Below are 23,124 nucleotides of genomic sequence, written 5' to 3'. Positions count from 1 at the left end.
TATTTCATTTTTTAAGCAACTGTAAGTTTAATTTTCAATTTGGATTTTAATTTTTAATTTTGGTTTCCATGTGTTTGTTGCTAGTATTTAGGAATAAAATTATTTTTTTATAATTTTATTTTTTATTTTTTAAAATATAGTTTAAATTTAGTTTAAAATTAGTTAGCATATCGTGAAACAATGATTTCAGGAGTAGATTCTTTAATGCCCCTCATATGAGGACTTTAAGAGACAAAACAGATGAACATAAGGGAAGGGAAACAAAAATAATATAAAAACAGGGAGGGGGACAAAACAGAAGAGACTCATAAAAATGGAGAACAAACTAAGGGTTACAATTAATTTTTTTATATTTATCTTGTATCCTGAGACTTTGCTAAACTCACTAATTCTAGGAGGTTTTTTGTTGATTCCCTGAGATTTTCAACATAGACAAACATGTTATCTTCAACTCCGGAAGGTTATATTTCTTCCTTTCTGATCTGTATGAATTTTATTTCCTTGCCTCACCTTATTACACTGGCTAGAATTTCCAGAACAATATTGAATAAGTATGATATTGACAATCCTAACTTTGTTTCTTATCATAGGGCAAACATATTCAGTCTTTCAGCATTAAGTATAAAGTCAGGTGGAGTATTTTTATAGATGCTCTTCAAAAAATTGAGGAAATGCCTCTCTATTCTTATTTTTCTCAGCATTTTTATCACGAAGAGGTATTGAATTTTGTCAAATGCTTTCTCTGTGTCTGTGATGTGTTTTTGCCATTTGTAATCAAATCCAGCACATATAAAAATATACATACCAAGAATGTAAGTGTGTTTAATATACAAATAGCAATCAATGTTAAACATCGTATTCATAGAATAAATGGCATATCATAAGGATGTTGAGGACTTTTACATCTATATTCATAAGGATATGGGCTTCTCATTTTCTTTTTTTGTGATGTCTTTGTCACGTTTTAGTATCAAGGAAATACTAACTTCACAAATGGGGAAGCGTTCTGTCCTTTGTTTTCTGGAAAGGATAGTATACAATTAGTCTTAATTCTTTAAATATTTGACAGAATTCTCCAGTGAAACCATAACTAAAATTTTCCTTTTGGAATGTTAGTTTTTTAAGTCATGAATTTAATGTATTTAATAGTTACAGGACAGTTTAGGTTATCTATTTTATCTTAGCTGAGATTTTATAGCTAGTGAGTTTTCAAGAAATGGGTGTATTTTCTAACTTGTCAAATCTATAAACACAAAGTTGCTCATAGTACTCTCATTAGGTTCAGAAAGGCTACAGGATCTTTGGTAATATTCCCAGCTTATTTTTGATATTAATGATCTGTGTATATTCTCTTTATTTTTGTCAGTCTTGCCAGAGATTTGTCCATTGTTTTGACTATTTTCAAGGAACCAGATTTTCATTTCATTAATTTTTCTATATTGTTTTTTTGATTTCAGTTTAATTGACTTCTGCTTTTATCTTTTCTATTTCCTTCCTTCTTCTTGCTTTAGGTTTATTTTGCTCTTCTAGTCTCTTAAGGTAAGGACCTAGATTATTAATTTGAAATTTTTCCTCTTCATTCAGTTGTATATCTGTTTTAAATTCTAGTTGAGACTTCCTCCATGATCCATGAATTATTTATATTTGTGGTATTTCATTTCCAAGCATTTAATGATTTTCCTTTGCCTTTGTGTTATTATCTTATTCAAGTTTGTGGTCGTCAGAGAGTACAATTCTCTTACATTTCTTGAGATTTGTTTTATGATCCAGGAGATTGCATATCATGGTGAATATTTAATGGGTGCTTTAAAAGAATGCATATTGTGCTGTTTTGGGGTGAAGTGCTCTCTCTATATATAAATTAGATACTCGGAGTTGATTGTTTTGTTTATATCTTCTCTATCTTTGATGATTTTCTTAAACAGAGAATCTGTTAAACTTAAAAAACTACTCGGGCACTTGGGTAGCTCAGTCGGTTGAGCGTCTGACTTTGGCTCAGGCTGTGATCTCACGGTTTGTGAGTTCAAGTCCCACATCAGGCTCTGTGCTGACAGCTCAGAGCCTGGAGCCTGCTTCAGAATCTGTGTCTCCCTCTCTCTCTCAACACCCCCCCCTTCTCTCTCTCTCTCTCAAAAATAAATAAACATTACAAAATAATAATGGAAAACTATTAAATGTAATTCTATTCGTTGCTGAGACTTGGGTTTTGAATTTCCCAAATACAACTGTGGATCTATGTCTCTTTTCAGCTCTGTCAGCTATTGTGTCATGTGCTTTGAAGCTCTGTTGTTTGGTTTGTATGCATTTAAGATCATTATATCTCCCTGGCATATTGATTTTCTTTTTATGATGTGATGCCTCTTTCTTATATATACAATTTTCAGAGCTGGATATATAGTTGTTTTTAGCAGGAGGGATAGGGAAAAGTATGTCTGTTTATTGTCTCTGGAACAGAAGTCTCAAAACCTACTTTTAAACATGAATAGATTGAGTGAAATTATGTTATTTCAAAAAAATGAGGATCTGATTAATTTCCATTGGTTGTTTTCAAGGTAACTGATGAAGGAAATCTACTACTACAAAAAGCAATGCTACAGGAATATTCCCAAGAGGTATGTTCAAGGCTGTGAATGTCAACAAAACAGATGAGAAATAATCTAAATGCCCATCAGTAAAGGATTGATTAAATAGTTTGGGGCCCATCCATGGTTGATATTTAGCCAGCATTAACAAATGCAAATAAATTTGCTGGTAAACTATTGAAATAATTCCAGAATAGCCTGTTGGTAGCTGCTGCTTTGACTCCCATACCAAGTACACCCCTCCAGCACTCTGGCCATTTTGATCGTTTCCCTAGGACACCTTGAAACTCTCTACAATCTAACAATTCAAGACTTAACATTTGCATAGCAAGAGGCTTTAGGGCCATGCTTTACCACTATGACCGGTGCCCGTTCTGATTGGTCGGAACCCATGTTCTACTAGATGTTAAATACTTTATGTATCACTCCTTGGTCCATATATACCACAGAATACCATAGAATACCATACAGCTATTAAAAAAGAATGAAGGGAGCTCCGGGTAAGCATAACAGATTGAATAAAAACATTTATCTTCACTCATTTCTAAAATCTCACTAAAGTGACAGCAAAGAATTTTAACACTCATAAAACCCAAAAGGACAAAGAGAACGCAAGAGACGACAGCAGAAAAGAAATGTCAACACAAGTTTTAGAAGCTGGAAAGCAGATGGACAGGTGGTAACTGATTTAGCAGAGTAGATAATACTGAAACCTAAGCCTGAAACTGGGTAGAAGCCAAAAAAAAAAAAAAGAAAAAGAAAAAGAAAAAAGAAAAAGAGAAAAAGAAAAAGAAAAAGAAAAAGAAAAAGAAAAAGAAAAAGAAAAAGAAAAGCAAGGCAATTCATGCACCTCTACAGGCGGGGGTGTTTGTAGGACTGAAAACAGAGAGATTGGCAGTTACTATGACGAGTATGTAGCTCCTCTTAAGTTCACTCATGCACTCCGTGGAGTAATTTCTCTGTGACAATGCATGTAGAAGACTAGGGCGGGGAGGGGGGGAGGGGGCAATTCTTGCTGGAAAAGTTTAGAAGGACTAGAGTGAGTTGCCACGCTGAAAGCAAAGATGCAAAGATGTGAAGTCCGCATATTACCTAGTGTTATATCCAAGAATATCACTACTCGGGCTTATTATCGCCTTAGAGGAAACTGGAATATTTCTCTCTGTGGAAACTGAAGTGTCCGTGGAAAAGACCTAAAAATAGTGACATTTTGGAGAACCCTAGTGAAAAAGTGGAGTTGCAACCTTTCAGCTCAAAGGGAAATGTACCACATAACAGTGCTTATTCGTGTACAAAGAACTTCTAATCAGCGTCTTCATCTCTTACTATGATATATAAAGGGGCCATCCAGGAAAGAGAGATGAAAACAATAAAACAGGGGTGTCTGGATGGCTCAGTCTCCAGGTGGTGAGTCCAAGCCCCACACTGAGTGTAGAGGTTACTTTGAAAAAATACAATCTTAAAAAAAAAAAAGATTCTAAAAACAATAAAACAGAAAAAGTGAGCTTGTAGGAAACAAATAATTCAAGGAACCGAAGAAAATTTATAAAAAAGAAACCTTTCCTTTCAGAGAGATGAGAATATACAGCATTCATTAACAATTGGGTACAGGGGCGCCTGGGTGGCTCAGTCACTTAAGCTTCAGACTTTGGCTCAGGTCATGATCTCATGGTTCGTGGGTTCAGGCCCCCATCGGGCTCTGGGCCGACAGCTCGGAGCCTGGGTCCTGCTTCCGATTCTGTGTCTCCCTCTCTCTCTGCCTCTCTCCTGCTCGTGCACTGTCTCTCTCTCTCAAAAAAATAAACATAAAAAAAATTTTTTAATTAAAAAAATAAAGGAGAAAGCATTAAGAATGCTAGGCAACAAGTTTTTCAAGGAAAACTTTTCCAAAAATGATGGGAAGACACCTAAGAAAGTTGTGAACAGAGGACGATGATACAGAATTGTATTTTGACCACTACACGGAGAATATCCCACCCAAGGTCCTCTTGAAAGTTACTCTGGTGGACGGATGGCAGAATGGCAACCAGGCTCTCTAACCTTACATCATCATGCTTCCCTTGCCCATCCAAAGCTTACCATTACTGTACCCAGACCTCTCCTCACCTGAACCAATATCAAATCTTGCAGACCTGCTATCCACCTCACCAATATCAAATCTCGTTCTTGCCAGGCCTTTTCAGCTAATTATCTAAATAAACGTCTGCTAAATAAACCTGTGCTACGATGTTAATGACAGATGACAGATTCATACACCTCCCACCCAGAGTTACTTGCATTTCAACAGACTACTCACAGAGGTCAAAGACCTTCTAATTTCAAATGAGCTAGTGAGGGAAATAGTTTTTTAAAGGTAGAAGGGAAGGAAAAATACGATAAAAACAGAGAGGGAGGCAAACCCTAAGAGACTCTTAAATACAGAGAACAAACTGAGGGCTGCTGGAGGGGAGGGGGGTGGGGGGATGGGCTAAATGAGTCATGGACATTAAGGATGACACTTTTTGGGATGAGCACTGGGTGTCATATGTAAGAGATGAATCACTGGGTTCTACTCCTGAAGCCAAGACTATACTGTATGTTAACTAACGTAAAGTTAAATTAAAAGAAAAAAAAAAGGTAGGAATCCTCAAATCTCACAACATACAGTCATCTAATTCACCAACGGGCAAAACTAGCTAGAAATATGTGTAATACAATATATAGTCAGGGACTTGGCTATTCACATGGTCATGGTGAGCCATAAATCGCGGCTCCTCACCCTGCTAAATAATAAAGAGATCCAAAAAGGAGAAATGTTTTTCAGATCATCACATGGTTATCCTGGCTTGAAATAATTTTATTTTTTTTTTAATTTTTTAATGTTTATTTATCTTTGAGAGAGAGAGAGAGCAGGAGAGGAGACACAGAATCCGAAGCAGGCTCCAGGCTCTGAACTGTCAGCACAGAGCCCGACGCGGGGCTCGAACTCACAAACCACAAGATCATGACCTGAGCCGAAGTCAGACGCTTGACAGACTGAGCCACCCAGGTGCCCCGAAATAATTTTAAACATGATCCAAGAAATGTTAGTGGTTAATGAGTTTGCCGCTAAAACATACCTCAAATTTAAAATCCAGTATGTTTAGAATGAAAGCACTGAGAGATGATCAAGTCCACTTAAAGCTGCTTTTTATCAAGATGCTATACTGTAATCTGATACAATGGAGCGTCTGAAAAGAAATGAGATGTTTTCACAATAGAAGATACAAAGGGATTGAATGCAATCAACTCATTTATAGTGGTAATCCAATCACATTAAAACATGTAGACCAAGGTAATTGGCAAAAGAACCATGCCCAGAATAACACTTAAGTCATATCAGGTCATTCTGAGCAAACATACTGGACAATTCCATAACTTGGAAATCTAAGGAAAGTGATAGGGGACTGAGGGATTTTAGTAAACGCAGCAAGCACATATCTCAAGTTGAGAGCTATCAAATTCGCATTGTGAACTTTAGCACAAATCTCGCTGCAACTCAGGGGGCATGTTCTAATTCTGGCAATAACATTTACTGAAGTGTTCTGAAGGTCTTCAAGTAAATCGTATCTAAGTCAAAGTGTAAGATCTGAGTTAGGGCATAAGGAGGAATACCAAAATCAATACATTGGGATATATAACGTGAGGATATTATTTAAATGCTTTGCAATATGCGATGGGGCCAGGAACTCACTTTGGTATGCTGGGTACGGTGGCAAGAGCCCAATACTCAATGCCACATTCTCTGAGGGGCAGGCGGCAACGATGCCATAACATTCCACAAATGTCCTTTCACACGGTAAAAATATTTCTGACAGTCACTCTGCCCAAACCTTCCTATTCATAACACTGTCAGCTGGCGTGTCACTCACAGTGACAGGAAAGGAGAGAGGGAAAGATGATCGTGGTAAAGAAGAGGGTAGGAGTTAAATCACTACATGGTGAACAAGCAAGTTGCACCTGAACTGCCCGTTGTCACACGGATGGCTGACACACTCCTGACTCAAAGGGCTGCGGGGGGGAAAATATTCTGGTTGCCTTAAGGGAAATGAATAGTGCTAATATTCAAATGATTGCAATCCAAAAGAATGGCATGAAATCCAGTTGAAATCGAATGTCAAAAGATGGTAAATCCTGAAAGGACCTTGATGGGAGGGACACTTCATCCGGTGATTTTTTTTTTTTTCCCCGTGGTAGCCTAGCTTCAAATTGAATACTATACAGTGTTCAGTATTTTAAGTAAGTTAAAGAGACCCATTTTGACTGAGGGGGCTAGCTAGTACTCCCCTCTCATCCCCCACAACCGCCAGGCTCATCTCTAAGGCATTCCTGACCTCTCCAAGCACGTGATTCTGCCCAGGGTCTCCTGGAGTCAGTCCAGATTTCTCCTAAACCTATGCATCGAAACATTGCCTGCCTCAGGTCATATGATCCTCCTTAGTTTCCCCAAAGAAGCACTTGACATTGCTATCTCTCATTCACTGAGCGGCTTCGGCAACGCAGAAAAGCTTTACTGTAAAGAAATCTTATGGAATATAGATTATACGTAAATGTAAGTGATGTTTATTTCAAAGAAGTGGTCACAATGTTAGAAACCAAGTAGGGTCAGTCTTAAGACGCTACTACAGTTTGTTACCATATTTTGTTTCATGTTTGCTTTTTTTCTCATTAACATTCTGTGGCATTCTGTGGCATTTTCAGAAAGGATCTGTAATATGCACACTGAAACATTGCCTTTTTTAGGTAGCTGCAACATTTTTTTAGGAACTTAATTGTCTTGGTAGAAAAAAATATTACCAAACTATTTGTTGCATATTTGGTCATGCTAAGCTGTGAGCTATGTAATAATATGTGACTAGCCGTCTTGCATTTAACCTTTGTTTCAAGAGAAAAAAAAAAATCGAATAGGTTTGCCTTAGGGCATCTTAATGACCAAAACAATCGCATCATTTCATTTCAGACTCTCTTCAGAAAAGGTGGCGATAGATCAAATCCAGATTTTTTTTTCCCCTGGCCATGATTTGTAATAATGGTCTCTTAAGACACAGAATCATTTTGACTGATTTTGCCTTTGCGTCCATTCTAGTGTGTTCCTTCTGAATGACCCTCGGTAGGCCTGTGGTCAGGAGTTTCACAGCCACAGGAATTACTTTTCACATGAAGCTGAACTTTCTTTGTTTGACATTTATTTTTAGGCAGCCCGAGAGAAGATTGTGACTCTTGTGCACTGGATTTTTTTTTCCTTCATTGTTTGAAGCAGCCGTGATTTTCTGCTTTAGGTCTGTTTGGTTTGGGACAAGGTGACAACATGACCCAGGAGGGTAGGCATTCGTATCCAGAGTTGCCTGAGAATTTTTGTTATCTCCATGACCCCCATACACCCCAGCTCCACTGCTCCATTCTGGATGGTTCCGCTACTTCTCCAGGCCATGCAAGATGCTTAGTTCTCTTCCCACGCATCCTGTTTGATGTCTGGAAAGGCCTTTTACTTTGATCCAGTCAAGATAAGGTGACTCATTGTAACCAGAACATTTATAAAGAAAACTAAAGGAAAATAAAGCAAAAACAGAAATATAGCAAGGGATGATATCTCAGACCAAACTTGTTATTCTAACTTAAAATCCACTTTAGCTCAGTTTGGCTAGTGCAATTTCAAAAAAAAAAAAAAATCTGTTTCTTTCTTTTGCCTCACTCTGGGAAACAAAGAGTATGCTAGAATAACCTATTAAGACTTTTATTCTGGAGTAGATTTAAGTTGACACCAGTTTCAGATAAGTGGGATCCTTAGTTTCTCGTAGAACTTAATTTGCGGGGCACCTGGGTGGCTTGGTCAGCAAGGCGTCGATTTTTTTTTTAATGTTTATTTTTGAGAGAGAGAGACAGAGAGAGAGAGACAGAGAGAGACAGAGACAGACTGTGATCAGGGGAGGGGCAGAGAGAGAGGGAGACACAGAACTGAAGCAGGCCCCAGGCTCTGAGCTGTTGGCACTGAGCCAGATGCGGGGCTCAAACTCATAAACCAGGAGATCATGACCTGAGCCGAAGTCAGATGCTTAACCAACTGAGCCACCCAGGCACCCCTCTTGTTCACTTCTTTTAAGACATATTCATCAACCACTTGAATTCTTCTCCAAATGTTCTAGTCATGGTGGCCCCTTCAAAGCATCAGAGAGTCTTTACCTCTTTCTTTCGGATAGAACTCTGCACTCTTTGGAAATACCCACTAAGTTCCATTTGTCCTGTATTCATTTTCAGAGTAGAGCTCACCGGCATGCCCTTGGCCCAATGGATGGTCAGGACATTCCAGGTTACCTGGTTTTTCTATGTTCCTGGGGGGCAATCATCCTCTCCTTGGATACAGCCTCCAGAATTGAATCCAGAGTGATGTGGCCAAAAAGTAATGGTATTCCTCATTTCTTATTCATGAATATGCATAACCTGAATATAAATAATATGTGTACTTAGCCTTCACAATAGAAGCTAGTTAAGGGGAGCCTGGGTGGCTCCGTTGGCCAAGCCTCCGACTTGGGCTCAGGTCATGATCTCACGGTTGGTGAGTTTGAGCCCCGCGTCGGGCTCTGGGCTGACAGCTCAGAGCTCAGAGCCTGGAGCCTGCTTCAGATTCTGTGGCTTCCTCTCTCTCTGCCCTTCCCCGTCTTGTGCTTTGTCTCTCTCAAAAATAAACTTTAAAAAATGTTTTAATTTTTTTTTATTTTTTAATATATTGTCAAATTGGCTTACATACAATATCCCGTGCTCATCCCAACAAGTGCCCTCCTCAATGCCCATCACCCATTTTCCCCTCCCCCACCCCCAATCCACCTTCAGTTCTCTGTATTTAAGAGTCTCTTGTGGTTTGCCTCCCTCCCTCTCTGTAACTATTTTTCCCCCTCCCTTCCCCCACTGTCTTCTGTTAAGGGTCTCAAGATCCACATATGAGTGAAAACATACGATATCTGTCCTTCTCTGACTGACTTATGCCACTAGCTTTTTTTAAAAAAAGAAGCTAGTTAAGGACTGCACCTTTCAGTAGAGTAGTGTGTTTAACATACTTCATTAGCAAAGGTAAAGAAGCATGTTGTCACCATTTATTAGCTTATGTAATCCTATGAAAATAAATACATAATTCCACAAAGAGAACCATGATGGGTGTAGTGTGGGTACAAAAAAAACACGGTAGCGTGATGGCACTTTCAACGTAAAGTAACGTGACAGAGTTGGGGCTCACCGTCTCACTTTTGGACCTCTGAAGGCAGCGTGGTCGAAAGAACAGTTCAAGCTGCCTTTGCTTGCTCAGACAGGTTGGAATTCATTGAGAATGGGGACCAAATCTTCCTTTCTTCAGATATTCTTTTTCTTAAAAAAATTTTTTTTACATTTATTTATTGTTGAGAGACAGAGACAGAGCACAAGTGAGGGAGGGGCAGAGAGAGGAAAGACAAAATCCAAAGCAGGCTCCAGGCTCTGAACTGTCAGCACAGAACCCGATAGGGGGCTCAAACCCACAAACCTTGAGGTTGTGTCCTGAGCCGAAGCCGGAAGCTTAAACGACTGAGCCACCCAGGTGCCCCTCTCTAGCTATTCTTAGCACAAAATGTTTATGAACTATGGATTTCAGCTCCAACTTTGCCACTTACTGGATTTGTGGCTCTGAGCGGTTTATCTAACTTCTTTGCTCCTCAATTTCCTCATCCGTAAAATGTGAACAATAAAAATAGTAGTACTTGTAGGATTGTTCCAGAGATTAAATTAATTGAATGCATGCAAAGGGCTCAGGACAGTTTCTGGCTCCTAGTATTTTCCTAGTTCAATAAATATAACTAACATTATACATGAAAAAAAAAAAAAAAACATGGTAGTGTGATATCAAATCGTTTTTCCTTTCAAGGGCTAATTTGGTTTTTTTGGGCACACCTCTCACCAGCCAGAAATTATCAGCCAACTTCTCAGAACATCCATTCTTTTCCACATGCATCGACTGTCCACACTAACGTCAAATTGATAATTTTAAAACTGTAAATCTGACTATATTACTTCTCTGGTTAAGACCCTATAATGGCTTTCGTTTGCATTGAAAATAAATTGCAAATACTTTAAGACAGCCCTACATAATCGGGTCCCTGCCTACCATTCCCATCTCATCTCATGCTACTGTCCAACTATCTTTTCAAGCTCTAGCCACACTGACCTTTTCACAGAACACTAGTCCACTCACCCTCTCCGTGGCTGGCTCCTCATTCTTCAAATCTCAGTTTAAATATGGCCATTACAGAAAGGGTTTCCCTTATGCTTAAACGAAATTAAGTAATCGTTACACACAACGTGGGGCTTGAACTCATGACCCTGAGATGAAGCGTTGTATGCTCTACTAAGCCAGCCAGTGCTCCTGACAACATATTATCTAATATAGGACCTGGCACCTGGTAGGTAGTCAATAAATATTTCTCCATTAAATAAATGGTAAGCAGATTATTTGTTGCCAAAATTTAGGTTTTCTTTATACACGGAAAATAAGACTAAATTAGCCGGCCTAAAAGAAGGACCTGATTTCAACCATAGTTATAACCTTGAGTACAACTGTGGAATGTTTTAGAAAAAAACAAATATAGTTTTTAGATAGCATCAACATCAAGTATTTCTTGATACATCTGATCTGTAAAAAAAATATAATGCAAGCCTTTTAAAACTGCTTTCTCTTCAATTTAGTGCGTATTGGTTGAGAATAACTGCCTTTTTTCCTATACAGGCATAATGTTGCATACTGTTGTATACTTTAAACTATTTTTTTTCAAAGGCATATATTTGGTCCTATAGACATTGTAGTTAGAGTAAAGCCAAGAATTTGAAATTGGGATCCATTTGTCTCCTTTGCTCTTAAAACGAAGACGGCGAGGGACATTTGATGGTTGAGCATCCGACTTCAGGTCAGTTCATGATCTCACGGTTCATGAGTTCGAGCCCTGAGTCTGGCTCTCTGCTGACAGCTCAGAGCCTGGAGCCTGTTTCGGATTCTGTGTCTCCCTTTCTCTCTGCCCCTCCCCCACTCGTGCTCTGTCTCTCTCTCCTTAAAAAAAAAATAAGTAAACATTAAAAATAAATTTAAAAAAATAAAATGAAGCCTGCCAAAAAATGACTATGATGTTGCACTGACATGTGCTAACTGGGTAACTACGGCAAACGAATAAAATCTTGAATTACATTTTAAAAGATTCTTCAGATCAGAGAGTAGGAATGGTGAAATACCTCTGTTTTAGCCTGAAACCTACAAAAAGAAGATCCAGAGGTGGTGCTAACCTTCAAAATATTGAAGGCTATCTGCCAAAATAAGCAATTCAACTCTCATGGCATATACATTCACTAAAGGAGCAGGAAGCATGAGAAGAAATCCCTGTTCATGAAAACTGTGCCCACTAACTTTCCCTAGGAGTTCCCAGACTGTCAAGGACTCTGATTTTCTGGCAGTGTCCCCTTCAAAATAATTGGTCCTATATTTATGACTTAGCGCCAGCTGCCACAACACAAATCCTTTTACCACTGTGCTAACACAGGTCCAAAATGGCAAATACCTGAAACATGCTAAGCTCCATTTCACTATTTGGGGGCTTTATGGTCTGTTACATTTATTTGTTTGTTTGTTTTTTAAATCCATGTACACGTACCATACTGTTTTAGTTATTGCAATTTTTGAACCAGCTTCCACAATTTGTTAGAATAAGTCTATCTCATTAGTTTTGATTTTCAGAATATACTTGTTATTCTTGGCTATATATATTCTTTAGTATGGACTTCATTTCATCAAGGTACAAAAATAATTTCTGCGACTTCTATTGTAAATTTTATTAAAACCATCCATGAGGGGCGCCTGGGTGGCGCAGTCGGTTAAGCGTCCGACTTCAGCCAGGTCATGATCTCGCGGTCCGTGAGTTCGAGCCCCGCGTCAGGCTCTGGGCTGATGGCTCAGAGCCTGGAGCCTGTTTCCGATTCTGTGTCTCCCTCTCTCTCTGCCCCTCCCCCGTTCATGCTCTGTCTCTCTCTGTCCCCAAAAAAATAAATAAACGTTGAAAAAAAAAATTAAAAAAAAAAAAAACCATCCATGAATTTGAGAGGACTTAACAACTAAAAACCATTTGTATTCTCATCTGTTTTTCAAGTTTGTTCTTTTTTTTTTTTTGTAAAGTTTTGTGGTTTTCTCCCTATGGGTCCTGCACATTTATTGTCGAGACTATGCCTAGATATTTTCTGTTTAGGTGTTACAGGAAATGGATTCTATACTGTGTTTTATAACTGATTACTGAAATGTTTAGGAAAACTGGTAAATTCAAACTCTCATTCTAAATGCATTTCATTCAGATTCTCTTGGGTTAGGGAATCATCGCATTTGCAGGTATTGATCATGTCTTCTGACTTCCAGAAGTGATGTCTCTTATTTGTTTCCTGTCTCATTGCCCTGGTTAGGAGATTAAATTAACAAATAAACCATAATAGTGATAGCAGCTCTTCTTACATTGTTTCTGATTTTAACAAGAGTACATTAGGGTGTTTTGCCACTGCATACGATGTTAGCTGTTGATTCAGGACAGATAGTTACTATCCCAGTAAGGAAAATATGTGATATTGTTTGTGAATTGACATGCCATTCTTCCTCTTCTAATCTTCTCCCCATTGCTCCAAATTCAGCACATGTGCTGTGGAAGAGAGGGCCACATTAGTCTTTCAATAAAACCGGCCCGTTATATTTAAGTCTTTTTAAACATTTTGAGGGTAGAGGTCAGAGGGTATTTTAAAAGCAGTCTGAATTAAAAGTAGGGCTAGTTAAGGTCTGTGGCAGATTGGAAAATATTAAACCTGAAGCGTTATGATAATGAACCCTATTTCTATGGATATGAGCCATTCATCTAGAAGGAGGGGAAGTCAATTGAATGAGTTGGTAACTTGGTTTCCACAAGGAGCTTTTCTCTGATTAGAGGCAAGGCATTTAGGAGGAAAATAAACACAAAGGGGAGAGAACCAGAAAGCCTTCTTTGCTGTGAATATTAAAGAAAAGAAGGCAAAGGACTGCCACTGCTCTCCAAATCTAATTAGCAGCACTAAGTGAGTTGTTTCCAGAAAGGATAGAAAAGACAGTTAACAGCTTTTGAAACCTGTAGGAGAGAGGAGGCCGAGCTGGGATATTTGACCATTGTTAGTTTGAGAATTGTTAGTTAAAGTAGTAGCTTAAGAAAACTGCCAGCCCTTGTCAGGATGCTGTGAAAATACAGAGTGCCAGACCTTTTCAATGCCTGGAAGCATTGTACCTGAGAATGCTCAACGTTTTCTTGAACACAGAGAGAAACACCAAGCTTTATTTAAGCTGATTAATAACAGTTGAACGTAGTGAAAAAGGCCAGCCTAAGTAGTGGTAGTATTTCTTTTTATTGCATCCATGTTATATAGATCTAGGTTTGATATAATGAGTGTTAAATGTTTGCCCTGCTTTTTTATTTCCCTCTTGTGTGCAAGATCTTTATTTGTTCTAACTTAAGATATATTTCCACAACACATGTTGGTATTTAGAAGCATCCTCTCACTCTATAAATGAACGACCATTGCTCGTAAAAGAAATGAGCATTTCTAAATATTTACGTTTAAAAGTTTAAGAACATGTATGAACACTGCTTATTCTTTTGCACTATTCAAATGATCATGTGGGTATTACTTATTCAATGTAAAAAACAGGCCTATTTGCAAATATTTTCCTAGTAATATACATTCATTGTGACAAATTCAGAAACAGGAAAATCCAGACATTTAAAATTGATAAAAAAGTGAAATTTGAGAGTGGCTCCCCACTTCTGCCCCCCCTAAGCCCAGGTAGTCACTTGTACCTGTCTGTTGTGTATTCTTTACGACTCCTTCCTATTCATATGCAAACATATAAACACAGGTTTGGTGGGTTTTTTATTTAATGTGAACATACTATATAGATTTTCTGCAATTTGCTTTATCCCCCCATGTAATTGATATATTTGCATATCTACACAGTAATTTTAGAACAGTAATTTTAAAAAAATTAATGTTCATTTATTTTTGAGAGAGAGAGAGAGAGCAAGCCAGTGGGGTTGGGGCAGAGAGAGAGGGAGACACAGAATCCGAAGCAGGCTCCAGGCTCCAAGCTGTCAGCACCGAGCCCGACGCAGGCTCGAACTCACAAACCGTGAGATCATGACCTGAGCTGAAGTCGGACGCTTAACCCACTGAGCCACCCAGGCGCCCCTAGAACAGTAATTTTAGAAACAGGCAGATTTCCATAGAAAAAAGGTAGCCTCATCTAGGTAAATGCACTATTGTACCAAACCTGTAAGGCCAGATTGAACGCCATCCACTTGGGGGCAGCTACTGGAATTGTGAGCTAAAGTCTTAAAGTAGTGATTCTCACTCAGTCCCAGGAGAATGACTTATCAATTTCTTGAGAGCAGGGCTGTGAAATCGAGACCATAAACTCTCTTCTGAGAACTGCTTTATCTCCAAATGATGCAACAAATTACCTATTATCAAGTCGCTTGCACGATACAGTTGTCCTCATAAGCAGACAAGGGAGAGAACACATAGGCCCTGGTCTCAAGGACTGCTCAGACCAGTGGTTCTCAAACTCTAATGTGTACCGAAAATCACCAGAGCACTTGCTAAAACACAGGCTGCGGGGCTCCACACCCAGAGCTTCTGATTCTCAGGCGGGGGGCCCAAGAATTTGCATTGCTAGCAAGGTCTCAGAGGACGCTGCTCCTCAAGTCTCAGGATCCCATTTTGAGAACCACTGCCTCAAGAAAAAAAGAAAAAAAAAATCAATCCCTGTAGTAGGCATCCATTTCCCAACGTATTTGACTTAGACAAACAAACTTCACATCACGGAATTCACCGAAAGGCAAACAAAGCAGACCCAAATGAGAATTTCTATATCACGTACTCCTTAACTCTCCAGCGTTTAAAACCTACTGCAGCAAAAGAGGCTGAAGCCTTCATTTCTATTCACTGGGTTGAAAATGCAGCTCTTTTTTTTTTCTTTTTCACACCTTCTTACCTCCCACCTAGCTAGTTCCCCAATATGCCACCTGAGAGCCACCACTTTTTTGAAACCTATTGTAATCCTAGAATGAACAACGAATGCATATTGTGTTCCGACTAAGGATAAGATCCTGGTGAGAAATGCAGTCCTTCAAAAGAAGCCCTTTTTCATTCTCAACACTTACCGGGGCTCGTCTTCCACGCTATTGTCCAACATTCTTCTGAGAGAGTGTAAGGAAGGCGTAAAGAGCTCGGGGCTCCAGTCTTAGCTTCGCACTTCTTGCCCACGTCATCAAAACTCTCTACCTTCAGTTTTCTCATCTGTAAAACTGATACAACAGTAACATCTACCTGGAAGGTCGTAAGGATTCAACGAGGGGATGTGAGACGATGTGTAAAGTACTTAGCATAGTACCTGGTCCTTAATAAATGTTCACTAAATAGATGTTACTATTCCTACTGCTACTTCATAGTAAATAATTGGAATAGAGAATTGGGTTCCTGGCTGTAGCTCTTTCTTTCAATACAAACATAACTAACAATGTACCATGAAAATTCCCTTCGCTTGGGTGGCTCAGTGGGTTGAATGTGTGACTTTGGCTCAGGTCGTGATCTCACAGTTTGTGGATCCGAGCCCCCCGTCAGGCTCTGCACTGACAGCTCAGAGCCTGAAGCCTGCTTCGGATTCTGTGTCTCCCTCTCTCTCCCCCGCCTCCGCTCGCGCTCTGTCTCTCTCTGTCTCGAAAATAAATAAACATTAAAATTTTTTTTTAAAAATTAAAGTGATGGCAATGGGAAGGAGTATGAGGTTAATATGAAAGATTTTAGAGACAACAGACCTGGGAATCGATTAGAGATCAGAAAGATCAAAGAACCTAAGGTAGCTCTTAGTTTTTCTACTATAGGCAACCAAGGGGAGAGTAATACCATTGACAGAAATGAGAAAGAAGCAAAGGTTGGGAGAGGGGGCCGTAGAGGCAAAGTTGAGTCGAGGATGGTCTGCCATGGGCCCGAGCTCTCCTGCAGGTCATTGCTCTGTATGCCAAACTGCGAGTCCTAACCATCCTCTGTCCCTGTCCATGACATTGCTTGCTCCCTGAAGTGAGAGACTGGCTTGTTTACTGCTTGCTACAAAAGGTGCTGAGCCCTTAGTCCTGGCTTCCTCAGGTTGCCGTGCAACTCACTGCATGCCAGCTACCAACCAGGGCCATTGGGACACCACATGGGGCATAGGGCAGAGGAACAAGCACTACCACGTGAATGCTCCTTCTGCTTGCCATGCTGTGAGCAATTGTCTTGCTCTGATCCAGGTTTCAAAAAATTTTTCCTGGAAAGGGCCAGGTAGTAACTACGTTAGGCTTTATAAGCCACCTGCAGCAATAACTCAGTTCTATCATTTTCCCTGAGAGCAGCTACAAACAACATAAAAACAAATGAGTGTGGATGTGTTACATAAGAAACTTATTATGGACATTGAAAGTTGCCTATCATGCAATTTTCATGTGTTATAAACTATTCTTCTTTTGGCTTTTTTAACGATTTAAAAATTTAAAATAGATATATTTTTTTATTTTTTTAAGTTTATTTATTTTGAGAGAGACTGAGAGAGAGAGAGAGAGAGCGCAGAGGAGGGGCAGAGAGAGAGAGGGAGCGACAGAATCCCAAGCAGGCTCCGCCCTATCACTGCAGAGCCTGATGTGGGGCTTGAACTCACAAACCATGAGATCACGACCTGAGCCAAAACTGAGAGTTGAACGCTTAACCAACTGAGGTGCCCAGGTACCCAAAAAATAATTTTTAACATACAAAAACAGGTAGTGGGTCAGATTTTGCAGGGGGGTATAGTTTGCCCAACCCTTCTCTGAAAAACTGACTCAAGTACTCTTACTGTCACACATGCAGCACTATGGCAAGCCAATAGGTTTGCTTGCTTAGTCACCTGTTTTGCAGCTTTGTTATTCCTTGCTATTCTCTAAGAGATTGGGATTCTTTCCTTATCCTGCAATTCACTTTGAACATGTTTTGTTTGACGTACGTACAGAGGATAAAACATCCAAGTGGAGATGCATAACCCTGCCCTTAGGAAAGATATCAGAGATAATGATAAATATATCAGAAAGAAATTAGTTTATAGGTGGCAGTGAAAACAAAGAGAATAGCTGAGTTTTCTCAAGAATAGCACAAATAATGAGAAAAGAAGAGAACCAACAATACGAGATCCTGGAAAAACAAGTACATGTAGAGCAGTGGTTCTAAAATGGGGATAATTTGCCTCCCAGAGATATTTGGAAATGTCTCAAGACAGCTGATTGCCACAACTGAGGGAGTGCTACTGGCATCTAGTGGGTAGGAGTTAGGAATACAGTGAAAGATCTGACCATGCATAGGACAACCCTCCATAGCAAAAAGATTTGGGGCTCAAAATGTCAATAGTGAAAGGTTAAGAAACCCTTTTTTAAAAAGAAAGGGGGGCGCCTGGGTGGCTCAGTTGGTTAAGTGTCCGACTTCGGCTCAGGTCATGATCTCGTGGTTCATGGGTTCGACCCCCAAGTCGGACTCTGTGCTAACAGCACAGAGCCTAGAGCCTACTTGGGATTCTGTCTCTCCTTCTCGCTCTGTCCCTCTCTGACTTCTGCTCTGTCTCTCTCTCTTAAAAATAAATAAAACATTAAAAATATTATAAATAAAAAGAATAAAGAGAAGAGAAAATGCGTCATAAAATAAGACCCAGGGAACACACCCAATGCTCAGACCTTGGGTTCTAATACCATAATTAGTGATCCTTAAAGAAATGACTGATTTTAGGCCTGGGGTAGAAAATATAGAAGTGAGCCTAAAGCAACTTGTGGTGCCAGAAGGTAAGTATTAATACACACACACACACACACACACAACACACAAAACACACACACAGAGTCTGATCAGGTGTGTCAAGGGGTTCAGGAACCAACCAAAAGAGCTCCCGATGATCAAAGCTGGACAATTGGAGCAACAGAATTATTAACAAAATTATTGAGCTAATATTAGATTAAAACCCAAGAATAAAATACACATTCATGAGCCCACCCTGATATAAATGAATGATTAAATAAATACACGGGAGAGAGGAGACAAATCTCACATGCATAAGAATTCCAAATGCTTAACGTAAATACTACTTTAAAGGAAATGGAGTAGCACTACCCATTCCTTAAGGGCGGTATGGATGATGCACGGTGACTTCCTTCCAAAAACTACAGTATGGGAACAGAGGGGAAACCTGAGCCACTTGAACCAGGCGATCAAGGTTAACATCAACAGTAATAAATCACGTTGATGTCACCTACCATTGACATAATGTGAGGAAAATGGCATTTTACCTCTGATCTTCCAATCTGAAACCCATAACCCCAGTCTAATCATAAGAAAAAACATCAGATGAATCAGAATAGAGGTACATTCTACAAAATGCCTAACCAGTAGTCTTTAACACTTTTAAAGTCAATCAAAAACAAGGAGAGACGGAGACCCTGTCATAGCCAAGAGGAGCCTAAGAAGACATGACAACTAATTATAATTCAGTATCCTAGATGAGATCTTGGAACAAAAAAGAACATTCAGTTAAAAACTGAGGTTATCTGACCATAAAATCTGGACTTAGTTAACTATAATGTACCAATGTTGGTTCATTAATTGTGACAAATGTACCAGACTGTTCTGAGATAGCAATAATAGGGGAAGCAATGTGAGGCATATGGGAACTCTGTGCTATCATCACAATTTTTCTGTAAATCCAAAACTTCTGCAACTTTAACACTTGTTTTTTAAAAAGTAAGGCCCAGGAATGGCCAGAGAGGTAGAATAAGAGAAGTGGCAACATCAAAACCAAGGAAGAGTCTGGTTTCAAAATAGAGGGATGGGTCAACTGTGTGAATTGAAGACAGAACAAGTAAGATGCGATTAAAACGTATCTCATGAAGTTGGCACGTGAGAGCTAAATTAGTGACTATTGCCTGAATGACAGATGTAGATTCTTCTTTTGAGAAGAAGTTTGGTTATGAGTTTAAAAGAGAGAGAGATGACTATAAAGAGAGATTGGTTGGAATAGTTTCCTCTCTCTTTTTAGGTCGGGGAAAACCATATTTACTTCTACCCGCATACAATTTCTCCTATCTGGAGAAACCATGCTTCTCATCTCTGCTTGTCCACTTTCTATCATATTCTTGCACAGGGGCCATCTTAACCTTCTCTGTTTCATTCCAATTTTAGTATATGTGCCGCCAAGGTGAACACTATCATATTCTTTAAGGCCCAGCTCCAGTCGTCTCTCTTCTCTTAACCCTTCTTCAATTCTCTTGCAGTGTCTATCAGTATGCACTATATATAAAGGCTACCATTTAAAGTATCTGGCTCACTGGATGAATTTGAATATTCTAGCTAACTCCAAGAAGCTGGTGATGATCAACTTGCTTCACCCCATAATCCTTACGTGTGTTCAGTTTGTCTATATGGTGGTTTGTAAAAATCTTCCTCTGTCACTCCTCACAGTTGTCGGTATAGAATAAACACTTACTAAATATTTATTGAATGAATGAGTGAGTGCGCATTCTGTTATCCCCTCTAGAAAGAAATCTTGAAGGAAGAGTTTGTTTTTCCTGATATGTCTCCTGACGTGTACTCAGAATAGGCTTCTTTCACTTAGTAATATGCACTGAAGCTTCTTCTATGGCTTTGCATGGCTTGGTAACCAACTCATGTCTTTTTAGCACTGAATTACATCCCAAATTCCGGATGTACCATAGCTTATTTATCCATTCACCTCCCGAAGGATATCTTGGTTGCTTTCAAGTTTTGACAGTGACGAATAGGCTTCTATAAAAATGTGCATGCTGGGTTTTTTGTGGACATAGTTTTTCAACTCCTTTGGGTAAATATCCAGGAGTGTGGTTGCTGAATAACATGGTAAGACTGTGTTGAGTTTCTTAAGTTTGTAACTGCCACACCGTCTTCCAAAATGCCCTACCATTTTGCATTCCCACCAGCAATGAAGGTGAGTTTCTGTTACTCCACAGCCTCACCAGTGTTTCACGGTGTCAATGTTTTGGATTTTGGCCATTCTAACAAGGGTGTAGTGACATCTCATTGTTTTAATTTCCATTTCCCTGATGACACATAATGTGGAGCATCTTTTCATATGCTTCTCTGCCATCTGTATATCTTCTTTGGTGAGGTATCTGTTAAGGTTTTTAGCCCATCTTTAAATTAGGTTGTTTTTTTTTTCTCACTGTTGAGCTTTAGGATATATATGGTGTGTATATATATATGTGTGTGTGTGTGTGTGTATATATATATATATATACTATGATATATACTATGATAATAGTCCTTTAGCAAATATGTCTTTTGCAAATATTTTTTCCTAGTCTGTGGCTTGTCTTCTCATTCCCAGGACAGTGTCTTTGACATGGCAGAAGTCTTTAATCTTAATAAGGTCCAGCTTGTCGATTATTTCTTTATGGATCATACCTTTGGCCCCATAGTTGGTGCCTTTGGAAAAACTGAATAGACTCGCTGTTGGATTCAATTTGTTTTGATGTTGTATATAATAACCATCACCAAATCCAAGGTCATATAGGTTTCCACCTATATTATCTTCTTGGAGTTTTACAGTTTTGCATTTTGCATGTAGCTCTCCAATCCATTTTGAGTTAACTTTTGTAATGTGTGTGAAGTCTGTGCTTCGATTCATAGTTTTGTGTGTAAATGTCCAGTTGGTCTAGCACCTTTTGTTAAAAAGACCATCTTTCCTGCATTGTATTGCCTTTGCCCCTTTGTCAAAGATGAGTTGACTATATATATGTGAGTCTATTTCTGGGCTTTCTATCCTTTTCCTGTTTTTGTTTATTCTTTTGCCAATACCACATTGTCTTGATTACTGTAACTTTATCCTAACTCTTGAAATCGGGCCGTATCAGTCTTCCAACTTTGTTCTTGGCCTACAGTGCAGGGTTGGTTATTTTGTAATTTTTGTTTCTCTACATAAACTTCAGAATCAGTTTGTCAATATCCAAAAAAAAAAAAAAAAATAACTCAGTGGGATTTAGATGGGGATTGCATTGGATCTACAAGTCAACTTTGGAAGCACTAATGTCTTGGCAATATTGAATCTACCATCACTTCTGAAGAATAATTTTGCAGGGTCCATAATTCTAAGTTGGTGTTTTCTTTTCTCTCAAAACTTTAAATATTTCGCTCCACTCTCTACTTGCTTGCATTGCTTCTGAGAAGTCAGATGTAAATTCTTATCTTTGTTCCTGTATAAATAAGGGATTTCCTCCCCTCTGGCTTCCTTCAAGATATTGTCTTTACCTTTCATTTTCTGCAGTTTGAATATAATATGCTTAGGTGTAGTTTTTTGGTGGTTGTTGTCGCCGTTATTTATCTTTCTTGATGTTCTTTGGGCTTCCTGGATATGTGGTTTGGTGTCTGTGATTAATTTGGTGCAATTTTCAGTCATTGCTTCAAATATTTATTTTGTTCCTCTTTCTTCTCTTTCAGGTATTCACTTTACACACACATTATAACTTTTATGGTTGTCCCATGGTTCTTAGATATCCTGTTCTGTTTTTTTCAGTAATTTTTTTCTCTTCACTTTTCCATTTTTGGAGTTTCTATTAATGGGCGCCTGGGTAGCTCAGTCAGTTAACTGTACAGCTCTTGATTTCAGCTCAGGTCATGATCTCACAGTCGTGAGATCAAGCCCTATGTCAGGCTCAGTGTGAAGCATGAAGCCTGCTTGGGATTCTCTCTCTGCTGCTCCCTGCTCATGTTCTCTGTCTCTCAAAATAAAGAAATACACTTAAAAAGAACGATAAGTTCAAGCTCAGTGATTCATTCCTCAGCTGTGGTCAATCTACCAATGTGCCTATCAAAGGCGTCCTTCATTTTTTACTCTGATTTTTTTATATAATTTTTTTTTAATTTTTAAATGTCTATTTTTGAGAGACAGAGAGAGAGAGACAGAGCGTGAGCAGGGGGAGGGGCAGAGAGAGAGGGAGACACAGAATCCAAAGCAGTTCCAGGCTCTGAGCTGTCAGCACAGAGCCCAATGTGGGGCTTGAACCCACGAACCACGAGATCATGACCTGAGCCAAAGTCGGACACTTAACCAACTGAGTCACCCAGTCGCCCCTGGTACTGTGCTTTTTATCTCCAGTATTTATTTCCTATTCTATCTTAGAATTTGATCTGTCTGCTTACATTACCACCTGTTCTTACCTGTTCTTGCATGCTGCCTTCTTTATCCATTAAAGCCTTTTGCATATTAATCATAGTTATTTTAAATTCCCAGTCTAACAAAGCCAACATCCCTGCCATAGCTGAGTCTTGTTGTGCTACCTTGACATTTTCTCTGATAGCTAGACGTGATGTACTGGGCAAAAGGAACTGCTGTCAATAGGCCTTTAGTAATGTGGCGGTAACATGTCGGGGAGGGAGACTGGAA

General features: G+C 39.2%; 1 pseudogene; it reads right to left on the bottom strand.

Annotated features, from left to right (window-relative positions):
• Nucleotides 1-19,798: 19,798 nt before the first annotated feature.
• On the bottom strand, nucleotides 19,799-19,913 carry LOC124514089 (uncharacterized; annotated as a pseudogene).
• Between the last annotated feature and the right edge of the window lie 3,211 nt (nucleotides 19,914-23,124).

Source organism: Lynx rufus, unplaced genomic scaffold, assembly GCF_022079265.1.
Source record: "Lynx rufus isolate CCGP_SWC_20201006 ecotype Redwood Valley unplaced genomic scaffold, mLynRuf1.p SCAF_19, whole genome shotgun sequence".
Taxonomy (NCBI): Eukaryota; Metazoa; Chordata; class Mammalia; order Carnivora; family Felidae; genus Lynx; species Lynx rufus.
This window is presented reverse-complemented; position numbering and strand designations above follow the sequence as displayed.